The sequence below is a fragment of the Bufo bufo genome, chromosome 1 (genome assembly GCF_905171765.1).
Source record: "Bufo bufo chromosome 1, aBufBuf1.1, whole genome shotgun sequence".
Lineage (NCBI taxonomy): Eukaryota > Metazoa > Chordata > Amphibia > Anura > Bufonidae > Bufo > Bufo bufo.
In genome coordinates this window covers 425,579,718-425,595,876 of record NC_053389.1, presented here as the reverse complement: position 1 = coordinate 425,595,876, position 16,159 = coordinate 425,579,718, and the positions used below count along the sequence as shown (strand labels likewise).

Sequence of the window (16,159 nt, the reverse complement as noted above, 5' to 3'; positions counted from 1 at the left end):
TCAAAGACTGTCTCCGGCTGGTGGTGTCATGAAAAGGGGTCTCTGCTTTGCTTATAACGAGTCGCAGTGCAAATGGCCTGCCAGCTGTAAGTATAAGCATGAATGTGGGTTTTGCAGAGCAAGTCACCCGATGTCCAGGTGTTTTAAAAGAGCCAATTTGCAATCACAGCCGTTGGCAAAAGATTTTCTTCTTAAAAGCATCGACGCCGGTAAAACTGCCGAGAATGCTTCCCTGGCTAAACATTCTTCCAAATCGGCGGATAGCTGATTTGGTAACCAAGGGTTTCGCTGAGGGTTTTGTGTTGCCTCCTTTCTCTGGACAGGGATGCGTGATGGTACAGAATTTGCCTTCAGTTCAGCAGTTTCCGTTGATGGTGGTGGAGAAGTTGCAGAAGGAGATTGCTGCTGGAAGGATTTCTGGCCCATTTGCGGCGCCGCCTTTTGAGGATTTTCGTTTATCTCCTCTAGGGGTGGTGCCGAAAAAGGAACCAGGTGCGTTTAGGATTATTCATTATTTATCCTATCCTTTTGGTCAGTCTCTGAATGATGAGATTGATACGTCTTTGACCAAGGTTTGTTATACTACTTTTGATTCAGCGGTTTCAGTGGTGAGGATGTTTGGTAGGGGAGCCTTAATGGCGAAGGCGGATGTGAAATCGGCATTTCGGCTCCTCCCCATTCATCCGGCTGCGTTTAATTCTTTGGGTTTTCATTTTCAGGGTTTCTTTTATTTTAACAGGTGCCTTCCGATGGGCTGTTCTATTTCTTGTTTTATTTTGAGGCTTTTTCAACATTCATTGAGTGGGTGGTTTCTGTATGGGCTATGAAGAGGGGTATAGTTCATTATTTGGATGATTTTTTTGTTTGTTGGTCCAGCTGGTTCGTTGGTTTGTGCTGAAGTTCTGTCTTTATTTGTAGCAGTTTGTGAAGAGTTTGGTGTTCCCCTGGCAGCGGAGAAGACTGTATTGCCCTCTAGTTGTACTGAGTTTTTAGGAATAGAGATAGATTCAGAAGTTGGCGAGTTTAGGTTACCGGTGGATAAGGTTAAGAAAGCGGTTTTGTTGATTAAGGGTTTGTTGTTGTGTCAGAGTGTTACGGTTAAGGAGATTAAGTCATTATTGGGTTTGTTGGCGTTTTGTTGTAGGATTATGCCCATGGGTAGGCAGTTGGCTTTGAAGGTGGCCGGATTGCGGAATCCTTGTTTACACGTATCTTTGGACAGGGGGTTAAAGGATGACTTGTTGGTTTGGTTGAGTTTCTTGCGAGAGTTTAATGGTAGGTCGCTGTGGCAGGAGGAGTTTGTGGATGCGGCCCAGTTGAATCTATTTACGGACGCGGCAGGGAGTGTGGGTTTTGGCGCATTCTGGGGCGGTCAGTGGTGTGCTGAGAGGTGGCATGAGTCATGGGTGGAGAATTCGGTGTTGTCTAATTTAGACGTGGTGGCTGCGTGGGGAACAGTTTACGGTGGGTCTATCGGTATCACCGTGGGTGATGAATGAGTCGCTGGCGTTGTCGTTTTGTTTGCAGTTGTTTGAGGAGAGATTGGCACACAGCTTGGTGTGTCGGATTTTAGCAGGGGTGTCATTTTTCCTTAAATTGTTTGGGACCGGGTCATTTTCAGATTACTTCCTGATAAAACAATTACTGAAAGGTTATAGGTCGGTGGGTCATTTGCCTGATGGGAGGTGTCCCATTTCCCCAGAGTTGCTAGTGAGGTTGTTTTCGCAGTTTGGGGCGTCCTTATTTTGTACAGCTTTAATTGTGTTATTTTTTGGGGCTTTGCGGATTGGTGAGTTATTACCTCGTTCTCGTTGGGCGAAAGAGGGTTTGGCCTTGAAGCATGTGGTAGTTCAGGAGTCATTGGTGTTGTTGTTTAGTGAGAAATCTAAAACGGACCAGGCGTGTAAAGGCTGTTTTATAAGATTGAGGGCTATTATGGATAAGAGGATCTGTCCGATGGCAGCAGTGGTGCATTATTTGGCTATTCGCCCCGAGGGGAATGTGGATTGTTTTCTTGTTCACGATGATTTGTCCCCCTGTCGCAGTTTCCGTTTAGAGTGGTGCTAGACCCAATATGCCAAAGCATTTAGCTAAGTGCAAAGTTCTTTTCTTCCCATTCGTTCCGAATAGGAGCTGCGACTGCGGCTGCACAAGCAGGTTTGAATGAGTCGGTGATAAGGAGAATTGGTAGGTGGTCTTCTAACAGGTATCGGTTATATGTAAGGCCTCATTTGATAATCATTTGATTTATTAGTTACAGGAAACACAGTCTGGATTCTGGGCCACTCTTTTGTCCACTGGGCTAGAAGGAGGGCTGCAGAGCGCTGCTACAGAACGAACCTATCCTTGTCTGCAGAGGCCGTCAAGATCTACTGGGCCGGAGTTAGAGGACTTCGTTGGTCAGGTATGGTTGACCTTGTTTTGCATTTACATGATGTTTTCCCTAACCCAGATATTATCATTGTTCATTTAGGTGGTAATGATATAGGTTGTGAGGACACTATGGAGTTAATTTTCCAGTTGAAGCGGACATTTCCACATCTTCACCGTCTGTTTCCGGGCACTCGGCTGATCTTTTCAGAAATCATTTGCAGGCAGTGTTGGTTTATGTCCCCGGAATTGAAGTTCAAGGAGAAAGTGCGGAAGAGGATCAATCGGGCGATGTGTAAATTTATGCCTTTGTTGGGTGTTTTTTCGTTCAGACATGTCGATGTAGAGAGTGGAGAGGCAGGCCTATATTTTCAACCTCAACCTTCAGGCTATGGTTGAAATAGCAGTTGGTTGGGTGGGGCCCACGCCGCCTTGTTAAGGCAGGTCGATCCGGTTGGGTGAGGTAAGGATAGTAATCCCGTGATGGGATGGACTCTGATATATATATATATATATGGCATTGGAGTCTGAGTTTATGACTCGACTCTTAAAGGTTTCAGTTAAAGTTGTATTGGTTAATTGTTTAATAAATCAGGCCTTGGCCGTTTTACCTCCACTCTCTAGTCAGTGTCTTTTGTTATTAAAAGGTATGCATGTATTATGGTGTTATGGGTTAGGCATAATATGCCATGTATTGCCATGGAGGGACCCTGTACATTATGGAGGGGGACGCATGGCCATACTGGCATTGCCTGATGGCTGTCTGCCCTTGGGGACTGGGGTTTTCTGCCCGGTGACAAGGAGGTTATTTTAGGAGCCCAGTTTTGGAGGAAAAGGTTTCCCGCTCTTGTGGGGTCACTGGGCAGAAGATTAATTCTGCCTGGTGAGTTTCCTTCAATTGTCTGGGCTAGTAGCCTATGATGTCCCAGGATTTCGGGGAAGGTTAGCGGAGCCCTGGAGACAGTTTTTGATTGGTGTGGTGGGAGTTTTTGGGGCTATAAGTGTCCGAGCTCCGCAGGCTGGGCTTGCCTTTGATCTGCACCTGCCTGTTGAGCTGGATTCTTTGTGCCCCTCCCGCCCGCCCCCTTTGTTGAGGGTATTTTGGGCCGTGGCCTGAGGTTGGGTGAGGTAAGGATAGTCATCCCGTGATGGGATGGACTCTGATATATTTATGGTATTGGAGTCTGAGTTTATGACTAGACTTTTAAAGGTTTCAGTTAAAGTTGTATTGGTTAATTGTTTAATAAATCAGGCCTTGGCCGTTTTACCTCCCCTCTCTAGTTAGTGTCTTTTGTTATTAAAAGGTATGCATGTATTATGGTGTTATAGGTTAGGCATAATATGCCATGTATTGCCATGCTCATTAGCATAATCAGGCAAGCACGACCTAAGCGTGCGATGAAGCAGTGGAAAAGGAAAAACAGCTCTTCCCTCAACTGCTGAATATTCAAAGCATTAGTTAGCATAAGGCTGAGGCCTCACCCAACTCCTGACATATGCAGATAGCCAGTTACTATAGCCCCGCCCTGTTACTGAATATGCAGACCCCTCGACGGCCATTTGTATGGCTACGCAGGTATCCCTGCTTGGGCATAGTTGGCTGGAAGTATAGCTTGGTGCAGGACAAGTACCGGCTGGTGGTGGTGGGAGGAGTTGGAGTGGGCAAGTCTGCGCATACCATCCAGTTCATCCAAGTGGGCACTGGGCTTCACTGTACAGGACTGGGAGGACAACAGAGCAGTGGGATCCCAAGGGCAAGTCGGCCAGCTTTCATTTTCATATTCCCACCTCAGCCCGCTCTCATTTTCATTGGTGGCCGGCCAAGGCACCGGAGAAAGCAATGCTGATGAGAACATGGCATGTGCCGCGCTGTGTGTGTGCCATTTTTTTCTGATAGGAATTGATACAAGTATATATAAAAAATATGTCCCACAATAATAATAGTGATGACTGCTTGGAGAAAGAAACACACAGACCTTGCTCAGGCATATAGATAAGCAAAAGTTACTAGGCACTACGTATATGTATATACCACATCAGATTACACACACACATACGTAGTCCTGTAGCATAGATAATAACACTATGGTTTAACCACTTATTATGATCACCACTCACGGTTTGATGCATGGAGGATACGTGGTCACAGTATTAAGGCAGCTTGGGTGATCAATTGGATCCGTAGTAGTCCCCTTGGTCTGCTGAAACAAATGTGGTTCCAAGTGATGTTAGGTTGCTAAGTCGCTTGAGGCAGTAGGTCAGACAGGTAGGAGAATGTCCCTGATGAGCTATTGTTCTCCTGCCTAAAAGCAGGGGTTTCCTATCCAGCCAAGTTCCAGGTTTTTTAATCGGTAGATAGTGGCTGTGTACGAATCTATCCCCCAGTGATCTTCCTCTGCGGTATGTAATTGCCGGATAGGGGGGAAGGGTGTCCTGTATATCAGGGTCAGTGAGCAGCAGATCCCAGTATTTTTGAAGGATTTCCCTGACTTGTCTGTTATAGTTATCATAGGTACCTATAATACGGAAGGTGTGATCTACTGTGGATTTTGTCAGTTGTTTAGGAGACAGTAGTTCTGTTCTTTCTACATTTAATGCTGATTTAAAGGCTTTTTGTAATGGTCGATCGGGATATCCCCTTTGACTAAACCTGATTCTCAGGTCACTGGCTTGGTTATAAAAGTCTACCTTCCGGGTACAATTTCTTCGGACCCGCAGATATTGTCCTTTCTGTATATAAAGAGAAAAGAAGCAATGTACATAGCATTCCATCCCGATCATGTTGACGCATGAATATGACGTTTATGCGTTCCATAGCAGCACGCGTCATCACTAAGAGCGGCTAATTGACGCCGATGCGTTCCACACTAACGCGCGGCGTCCTAGGCAACAGGACTAGGTGACTAGACGCACGATGCTGACGCGATGCGTTCCACGGGGCTCGTTGCTAGTCAATGCGCATGCGCAGAGTGACGTAGTTCCGGATCCGCTCCCAATCTGATGGAACGCACGCCGCGAAAAAAGAGTAAGTGGGCAATTAACACACTAATCACTTTCTATATGACGGTATATATAAGGGGGCAGTTTCAGACATTAGTCTTGACTGCAATCTAGCTGGGACATCACCTAAAAAGCGATTGAGCTGACGGTTATTATACCGTATCTACATCCACTCTACCCCTGATGAATCTGACAGCATCACCTGTCAGAGGAAACGCGTCAGGAACGACTTTTGAAAGAAACATCTGAACAGGCCAGCACTAGGAGATAACAACAGGGTCAGAATAACAGGGACAGCCACCGAGAAGTGGGGTCGCTCCGCAGGGGGTGATTCTCCCGCATATAGGCGGGAGACCTCTCCGCTTTTAGGCAGGAGAACAATAGCTCATCAGGGACATTCTCCTACCTGTCTGACCTACTGCCTCAAGCGACTTAGCAACCTAACATCACTTGGAACCACATTTGTTTCAGCAGACCAAGGGGACTACTACGGATCCAATTGATCACCCAAGCTGCCTTAATACTGTGACCACGTATCCTCCATGCATCAAACCGTGAGTGGTGATCATAATAAGTGGTTAAACCATAGTGTTATTATCTATGCTACAGGACTACGTATGTGTGTGTGTAATCTGATGTGGTATATACATATACGTAGTACCTAGTAACTTTTGCTTATCTATATGCCTGAGCAAGGTCTGTGTGTTTCTTTCTCCAAGCAGTCATCACTATTATTATTGTGGGACATATTTTTTATATATATATTATCTGATAAAAGTTAAGTTTTAAGTAGGATAACAAATCAGTGATACAGTTTAATTGTTCCTACAACATATTTATCTTAAACCAATACTGTGAATTGTGAATTGATACAAGGCTGCACTATTATCAAAAAAACTGACAATCCCGTTTAGGGTCCATTCACACGTCCGTGTGTGTTTTGCGGATCCACGGATCCGTAAAACACAGACATCGCCGGCACTTAATAGAAAATGCCTAATCTTGTCCGCAATTGCGGACAAGAATAGGACATGTTCTATTTTTTTCGGGAACGGAATTGCGGACCCGGAAGTGCGGGTCCGCAATTCCGGATCCGGGCAGCACATCGTGCTGCCCCATATAATTGAATGGGTCCGCAATTCCGTTCCGCAAAATGCGGAATGAAATTGCGGACGTGTGAATGGACCCTTATGTTGAGTTTATGTCCGAATCTTGGTATGTAACATGCATCAGTCTAATTTCTTGATGGATCCCTGCGTGGATCATGATAATGGTATTGCCATTCATTTGTATGTTACAGATGGGATTGTAACTTAGGCTACTTTCACACTGGCGTTTCTGGGTCCGCTTGTGAGATCCGTTTCAGGTCTCTCACAAGCGGCCCAAAACGGATCAGTTTAACCCCAATGAATTCTGAATGGATAAGGATCCGTTCAGAATGCATCAGTTTGTCTCCGTTCAGCCTCCATTCCGCTCTGGAGGCGGACACCAAAACGCTTGCTTACAGCGTTTTGATGTCCGCCTGACGATGCGGAGCCAAGCGGATCCGTCCTGACTTACAATGTAAGTCAATGGGGACGGATCCGTTTTCACTGACACAATATGGTGCAATTGAAAAAGGATCCGCCTCATATTGACTTTCAGTGTAAGTCAAAACGGATCCGTTTGCATTATCATGAACGAAAAAAAAAAATATATATTTTTTTTTGTGTTCATGGTAATGCAAACGGATCCGTTCTGAATGGATACAATGGTTTGCATTATAGGTGCGGATCCGTCTTTCTCAGATACCAGACGGATCCGCACCTAACGCAGGTGTGAAAGTAACCTTAGATACAATAATAAAAAATGTAATTATAAAAATTACAATCCCGGTATGGGTATCAAAGTATTGAGAAAGCATTGAGACTTTGATACTTGGTGCAACCCTACCGTCCACTGTACAGTGGATTGAGATGTGTAGGAGCTACACCCAAACAGCTGATTGGAGGGGGTGCATGGTGTTGGATTCCTGCCGATCAACAATTCCTGCCGGTCCTACTCTGTGGATAGGCCATCGCTTAGTAAAAGCAGGATAACCCCTTTAATAACATAGTGACATATATAAATCTGAACAGTACAGCTTACGTCGGACCTTTTGTAGAGGTTTTCAGCAGGCCAGGGGAGCTAATACTCTGCCTCCCCCTGAACTGGGAGATCTGAGGCGCAAACTGCAGTAACCTACTTTCTATATTGTGGAGGTTGCAGCTCTGACCTTCCTGTACAGGGGGGATGCCCTGCTGCTCCTATTAGTCAGTGTGGTTCTTGTGGTTTGATGTCTGCAGTTAGCCCACTCCTGAGTACCCTGATAGCTTCTGCCGCTCTCTTTTTCTCTGTCTGCTCTTGTGAAATAACAGAAAAAAATCAGTGGTCTTGTTCCATACTCTCACATGTGCAGGCAGATACACACCAGCACCACCCTGCATTCTTCAGACAATATATCAGCTTTCTCAATTTCCGAATAATTCAGTCATACACTTACCAAATAATATCTCCACATAACCACATATAACTACCAAAGAGAACAATGCAATAATATTGCCAGTGACTATTACAGTCACATACCAGGCCTACACCGACATTCTCCAGAATATAATCATGCTGTAAGTACAATACAATGAACACAGCACTTACAGGTATGACATAGTCTCTGATTGAGTTGTTCAATTTTCTTTCACATTTCCCTTTAGCCTCCATCTGACCCAGCTCACCATGATGATTTCTCCTGGCCATGTCTTATCTTCTCTTGCTTTTCTACCACCCTTCCCATTCTCTATACCAGGCATCCTCAAACGGCGGCCCTCCAGCTGTTGCGAAACTACAACTCCCAGCATGCCCGAACAGCCTACAGGTATCAGCCTACAGCAGGGCATTGTGGGAGTTGTAGTTTCACAACAGCTGGAGGGCCGCAGTTTGAGGATGCCTGCTCTATACAAACTTCCCATCCTGCTGCCCCTTTAAGAGTGTTCTATTGCAACAAATCCGTGCCAGACACTGCCCCAATAGTGCCCCACACAGTAATAGTAACCACTTACTGGACAGCACAGTAAAAGCGCTCACGTTGTGGCCCACGTGACATTAATATGTACCATTGTGCCACACACTGTAATGGTGTTCCTATACAGTAATTGTGCCTTGCTTAGTACCCTGCACAGCATAAGTGTCCCTACACTGTGATAATGACCACTACACATTGATGGTCCACCCACATATAAATAGTGCCCCCCTTACAGTAATGATACCCCCATAGTACTGTCTTCACAGTAACAATGCCTCCTTATAACCCCTCTCAGAAATAGTATCTCTTAAAATAGTAGCATTAATACTCACCTAGTCCCATTACCGCGACAAAAAGTGCCTATTCTGGCATGTGCAATCTGTGGCTGATTTTCTGTCCATACATCTTGTTAGCTACAAGCCAATTTAGGCCTGCATCTTAGAAGACTTCTAAACAGGACCCCAGTGCACGTCAGCGAGATACAGTCATGCCATCATACCTGACTGCTCCGAGCCTGACTGCAGAGGTCACAGAGTGGACACAGAAGAACATGCGAAAAGCTTCCCAGGACAGTCCTGCTGAATCCATTACAGCTGGTATATATACTCTAGGCTGAATTTTCAGTGTAAAAGTCAACTGAGTAGGATGTACCTGCAGTCCTATGTAAAACCACAGATATATTGTGATATCACGAATCGTGCATTATAAAACTGAAGTCTTACTAATCTTTAAACATTTCTAAACCACTGATCACTCCAGAAACTGTTCTGAGTATTAGGCTACATGCATACGAATGTGCCATGTTCTACAGTCCGCAAAATGCAGATTCGCAGAACACGGGTGCCACCCTTGTGCGTTCCGCAATTTGTGGAACAGAACGGGCTGCCCATTAGAAAAATGCCTATTTTTGTCCGCATGTTCACATCTTTTGCGGCCCCAATGAAGTGAACAAACAACGTTCATGTGCATGAGGCCTTGGATGGACATTTACAGCATTACAACTACTCTACATTTAAGGGTCAATTTTAAGCACAATTTCCACAGTACTAGTAATACAGAGCTTAATAGGAAAATTCAGGGGACAACCAATTACACTTCGTGCAGTCATACATTTTATGAATTTGGTTCCGTTGGAGTTCAATCAAGGTTTCTGTCATTCTGATGGCAACAATAGTGCAGCATGCCATGCTATCCTTGCTGTCAAAAGTGATGGAACTGCTGGCACTGTCCCTAATGGAACCCTGAATGGTAGTGTGAACATAGCCTTAAAGGAGTCCGATTCATTTATTTTTAAACTAAGGAAACCTATCAGAAAAATAATTCCCCTCAGGGTGTAATGACCGCTGACCTCTGTGGTATTTGGCAGGAGACCGCTGAAGCCAGTGATTAGTTGCGACACTAATGTGTGGTATATATCAAGGGGAGAAAAACAGAACTGGATCACACATCCTCAATGCTATGCTTAGATCTAATTAAACTCACTTCTCAGCGCCATATTAAAGTGTACAGCCCCCTATACTACATGCTGTACAAGAGGCATTAGTGTACATTTTGATCAAAAGGCATAAGCCCACTCACCACGCCAAGGTTACCTCTTAGGCCTCTTTCAGACGGGCGTTGTGGGAAAAGGTGCGGGTGCGTTGCGGGAACACGCACGATTTTTCCGCGCGAGTGCAAAACATTGTAATGCATTTTGCACTCGCGTGAGAAAAATCGCGCATGTTTGGTACCCAAACCCGAACTTCTTCACAGAAGTTCGGGCTTGGGATCGGTGTTCTGTAGATTGTATTATTTTCCCTTATAACATGGTTATAAGGGAAAATAATAGCATTCTGAATACAGAATGCATAGTAAAATAGCGCTGGAGGGGTTAAAAAAAGAAGAAAAATAATTTAACTCACCTTAGTCTACTTGATCGCGCTGCCGGCTTCTCGTCTGTCTCCTTCTTTGCTGAACAGGACCTGTGGTGAGCATTCATTGCAGGTAAAGGACCTGTGGTGACGTCACCACAGGTCCTGTTCCTGCAATGAATGCTCACCACAGGTCCTGTTCAGCAAAGAAGGAGACTGACGAGCAGCCGGCAGCGCGATCAAGTGGACTAAGGTGAGTTAAATTATTATTTATTTATTTTTTAACCCCTCCAGCGCTATTTTACTATGCATTCTGTATTCAGAATGCTATTATTTTCATTTTCAACATGGTTATAAGGGAAAATAATAATGATCGGGTCTCCATCCCGATCGTCTCCTAGCAACCGTGCGTGAAAATCGCACCGCATCCGCACTTGCTTGCGGATGCTTGCGATTTTCACGCAACCCCATTCACTTCTATGGGGCCTGCGTTGCGTGAAAAACGCAGAATATAGAGCATGCTGTGATTTTCATGCAACGTACAAGTGATGCGTGAAAATCACCGCTCATGTGAACAGCCCCATAGAAATGAATGGGTCGGTATTCAGTGCGGGTGCAATGCGTTCAACTCACGCATCGCATCCGCGCGGAATACTCGCCCGTGTGAAAAGGGCCTTAGAGTGGGACCTACTCTCACAATAAGGTGCAGCACAATGAGGTGACAAAGCGGCACTGCCCTAGTAGGCGGCAGGACCCAGGAGTCAAACAGCAACCCTGCCGTCTGACAATGCCACCCATGGCACTGGGTCCCACCAGCACAGCGCCACAAAAACAAAGGCCACCATTAGGGATCGACCGATATTGATTTTTTAGGGCCGATACCGATAATTTGTGAACTTTCAGGCCGATAGCCGATAATTTATACCGATATTCTGGGAATTTTCATTTTTGGAAAAAAAAAAATTCCTACACAAATCTGCTGAAAATTAATATGTTTATTGTTAACGTGTATTTTTTGTGTTTTTTTTGTTTTTTTTTACTAACTTTTAGCCCCCTTAGGGACTAGAACCCTTGTCCTATTCAGCCTGATAGATCTCTATCAGGGTGAATAGGATCTCACACTGTCCCTGCTGCTCTGTGCTTTGTGCACACAGCAGCATGGAGCTGAACATGGCAGCCAGGGCTTCAATAGCGTCCTGGCTGCCATGGTAACCGATCGGAGCCCCAGGATTACACAGCTGGGGCTCCGATCGGAGGAGCAGGGGAGAGGGGATCCTGTGGCCACTGCCACCAATGATTAATACTGGGGGGGAACTTGGGTGGGGGGCGCACTGCGCCACCAATGATTAATACTGGGGGGCTTGGGGGGGGCGCACTGCGCCACCAATGAAGAGAAATATCTCATTAATTCATATACAGGAGGCGGGAGCTGGCTGCAGAATCACATAGCCGGCTCTCGCCCTCTATGAGCGGTAGCTGCGATCCGCGGCACCTAAGGGGTTAACTACCGCAGATCGCAGCTACAGCTCATAGAGGTCGGGAGCCGGCTATGTGATTCTGCAGCCAGCTCCCGCCTCCTGTATATGAATTAATGAAAGACTTATCTTCATTGGTGGAGCGGTGGCCACAGCCCCACCCCTTCTCTTGTCCTCTCTCCTCTAATTGGCGGCAGCAGCAGCACAGGGGGAGGGAGACACTGCTTCCTTCTCCCCTGTGCTGCTGAGGGAACACGGAGAGCGCTGAGAGCAGCGCGTTCTGTGTTCCCAATATGTTATCGGTATATCGGCAAAATAGATGCCGATACCGATAACTGTCAAAATCCTCAATATCGGCCGATAATATCGGTAAAACCGATAATTGGTCGATCCCTAGCCACCATGCAGTACTGCACCATGTGAACAGTTGTCTAACACAATATGTTCTTTGCTATCAGAAACTTCAGGTCAATGACCACTTATATGCAGACCACTACTGAATTAAAACCACCTGTGCCGAATGGGAAGAGTGCTGATACCAGTAATGAAGAAGAAAGAGTCAACATGCATATATCAGGGGTAGAAAAACAGAACTGTTCACATGGTGCAGTAGGGTTGTTTCGATACCAAAATTTTGATTCGGTTTCGATACCATAAAAAAGTATTGCGATACTCGATACTAGGGCTGCACGATATGGGAATTTTGTGCGATTGCGATTAGGGCCCTAAAAATTGTGATAACGTTATGCGATGTGATATTTTAAGGGAATTGTGCTAGAGGTCTATTTGCTTGGATTTCCCCATATGTGGATGGCGCTGTTATGTCGGGGATATGTGGATGGTGCTGTTATGTGGGGGATCTGTGGATGGCGCTGTTATGGGCGGGATCTGCGGATGGCGCTGTTATGTGGGGGATCTGCGGATGGCGCTGTTATGTGGGGGATCTGCGGATGGCGCTGTTATGTGGGGGATCTGCGGATGGCGCTGTTATGTGGGGGATCTGCGGATGGCGCTGTTATGTGGGGGATCTGCGGATGGCACTGTTATGGGGGATCTGCGGAGGGCACTGTTATGGGGGATCTGCGGAGGGCACTGTGTTGGGGGATCTGCGGAGGGCACTGTGTTGGGGGATCTGCGGAGGGCACTGTGTTGGGGGATCTGCGGAGGGCACTGTTATGGGGGATCTGCGGAGGGCACTGTTATGGGGGATCTGCGGAGGGCACTGTTATGGGGGATCTGCGGAGGGCACTGTTATGGGGGATCTGCGGAGGGCACTGTTATAGGGGATGTGCTATGACACATGGGGCCACGAGGGGGGCCAGCATAAGACACACATATAGCATCTTATGCTGGTCCCCCTCATGGCCCTATGTGTCCCCTCATGTGTCCTAAACTGAGCACATAACTCTCCTATTCATAAAATGGCCAGCCTCTGTACTTTCACTATGAATGCACTGCAGAGACTGCACTGACTGAGTCAGCAGCTGCGCATGCGCACCGGCACCTAGAGTCTTCAGTTCACTTGCGAGTCAGCTCAGCTCAGCAGTCTGTCTCAGCATCGTGAAAATAAGTACAGAGGCTGGACCTGTTATCAATAGGACAGAGGACTTTTTATCAATAGGGGCCCCTTCATATATAATCGCGGCATTTTCGGGTCGGCCGAATCGCCAAATCGCATTTGCCGATTATTGCGATTCGATTACTTTTGCGATATATCGTGCAGCCCTACTCGATACCATTCGATACCACGCAAAAAAAACAAAAAACACCAAAAATGCCGTGGGCATTCCGCATTTTATGGAAGGTCCAGCCCATAATAGAACAGTCCTATCCTATTTTTTGGGGGGACAAGGTGACAAAAAAAAGGGGGGTGATTTATACTATTTTGGTGTATTTTTTTTACTTTTTTTTTACCCTTAGGGGTAGAACCTGGGATCTTTTCATCCCTTGTCCTATTCACCCTGATAGAGCTCTATTAGGGTGAATAGGACTTCACACTCTCCCTGCTGTCCTGTACAAAGTGCACACAGCAGCAGGGAGCTGACTATGGCAGTCAGGGATTCAGTAGCGTCCTGGCTGCCATGGTAAACGATCGGTGCCCCAGGATTACACTGCTGGAGCTCCGATCACAACTGCCACTGCCACCAATGAGAGGAGGCGAGGGGACTCTGGGGTCACTGCCACCAACGATTTTAATACTGTCGCGGGGGGTTAATTGCCGCGGATCGCAGCACCCTTTTAGAGGTCGGGTGGTGGCAATGTGCTTCTTCCACTTGTATTTGTAATGTATTAAACATTAGTTATCTTGGTGGCGCAGTGCGCCCTCTCACCGCCACTGCCACAGTCACAGTATTAAAATCGTTGGTGGAAGTGACAGCCCCTCCCCTCCGCCCCTCTGTGCTCTCAATGGTGGCAGCAGCACAGGGGGAGGGAGAGACTGCTTCCTTCTCCCTGTGCTGCTGAGGGTACATGGTCGCGCTGAGAGCAGCGCGCTCATGTTCTCTGATACTGCACAGCCTAGTATCGATAAAAGGCAAATCCCGATATCGTATCAATACCGGGACAAAAGTATATACTGGGTACCGAAACAACCCTCTGGTGCAGTACCTTTGTTTTTGTGGCGCTGTGCTGGTGGGTTGGTGGGACCCAGTGCCATGGGTGACATTGTCAGACAGCAGGGTTGCTGTTTGACTCCTGCGTCCTGCCGCCTACTAGGGCAGTGCCGCTTTGTCACCGCATTGCGCTGCGCCTTTTTGTCAGAGTAGGTCCCACTCAAAGAGGCGACCTTGGCGTGGTGAGTGGGCTTATGCCTTTTGATCAAAATGTACACTAATGCCTCTTGTACAGCATGCAGTATAGGGGCTGTACACTTCAATATGGCGCTGAGAAGTGAGTTTAATTAGATCAAAGCATAGCATTGTGCATGTGCGATCCAGTTCTGTTTTTCTCCCCTTGATATACTAATGTGTGGTATACGAGCACATCACTACTGAAGCCAGTAAAACAAAGGCCGGTGGCATGGACTGCGGCACTGGAACAGAATTGGTCCAGGTCAGCATAATTACGGTGATACCACATTTGTATCGTTTTTGTGTCTTAGTACTTTAAAAAAATACCGGTAATAAAACTTGCATCGTCATACTCTGACCCCCATAACCTTCTTACAGTTATGTCTGCAGAGCTGTCTGGGGGCTCATTTTTTGAAGGATGATCTGCAGATTTCAATGATACCATTTTGCAGTGTGTTTGCCTTCTTGATCACTTATTATGAAATTTTTTGGGAAGAACGTAAAGTGTCAAAAAAACACGGAAACTAACATTTAGATTTTTTTTCCATTACAGCATTTCACTGTATATGATAAATACATTTATATTTTACTAGTTTGAACATTTTGGAACGCGGCAGGGTTAATGATGTTTATTTTTTTTTTATTGTTATGAGGAAATAGGGGTAATTAGAATTATTTATTTTTTATATATATATTTTTAGAAACTTTTTTAAACTTTCATTTTGACCACAGTATCTGAGGGGTCTGCTGATCGCAGACATTAGCCCGAGTGTTTGCGGTGCGAGACAGAAGAAACCGTACAGTGGATGTCCTCAAGGGTTAACGACAAATTTATGTGCTTACACAACCTAATTAAAAATACACATTAAATATATATATAAAACCGAGCAATATAATAAATAGTTTTATAAAAACAGACAGCTCCCCACCCTGTGACCAGAACCAGGCTCCCTGCAGCTGTATGACTACACAGTATATACCGATGTACAATCACTATAGCAGCATGCCCCATGCCTCCAGGGTGGCAGTGCCCATATTCAGAAGTGCTCAGCCACGCCCCCTGTGTGCCAGCCCCCTGTCAGGATAAGATAGCCCACCTTCTATACAATATGGCACGTATATCCAGTAGGCACAGGCTGCAAGACGTGTCATGTCACTACTTCCACAACTCTCCAAACTTCTTGCACAAGCCACAGCTCGTGCCCAGCATGGAGCGGCTCTGCCTGCCATAGCCCGGCTGTCCTGTGTCCGTCACATTGCCCCTCTCATGTATTATGCGGATGTGCTGGTACTCACCAGGCTCCCTGCTCTGTGCACAGTGACATGAGCGGCTGCTATGGCCCTGGGCTGGTAAGGAGGCAGCAGCTGTCATGGGGCCGTCCTGCACACAGTGGGCGGGAAACTTCCTCAACAAGTGAGCTGTAACTACTCCCACATGAGGAGGAGATGGCACACCGTGTGGTCTGAGGCAGCCCTGTATGCAGAGCGCAGGACAGGGGCTCTCTGTCCTCCCAGACAATGGAGCCAATTCAGCCCTGACTGGTCCTGGGCACCACAAGTGGTGGCACAAGGACCTGCTATTAGGAATGGCTGCTATAAGGAGCCCAAATCAGCTAAATATAGTGAAAAGGCAATGAA

The 16,159-nt window shown here is 46.4% G+C and overlaps 1 protein-coding gene across 2 annotated transcripts in view; it reads right to left on the bottom strand.

Moving 5' to 3' along the window:
* SLC26A2 (solute carrier family 26 member 2) overlaps nt 1-15,897 on the bottom strand; it is a 184,823-nt gene extending 168,926 nt beyond the window's left edge. The window contains exon 1 of one of the 2 annotated variants that reach the window (XM_040406551.1): nt 15,818-15,897. The gene's annotated coding sequence lies outside the window, so the exon portion shown is untranslated. Of the gene's footprint in view, nt 1-15,618; nt 15,765-15,817 lie in introns of those variants that run through there. The other variant, XM_040406559.1, reaches the window with a different exon arrangement.
* Between the last annotated feature and the right edge of the window lie 262 nt (nt 15,898-16,159).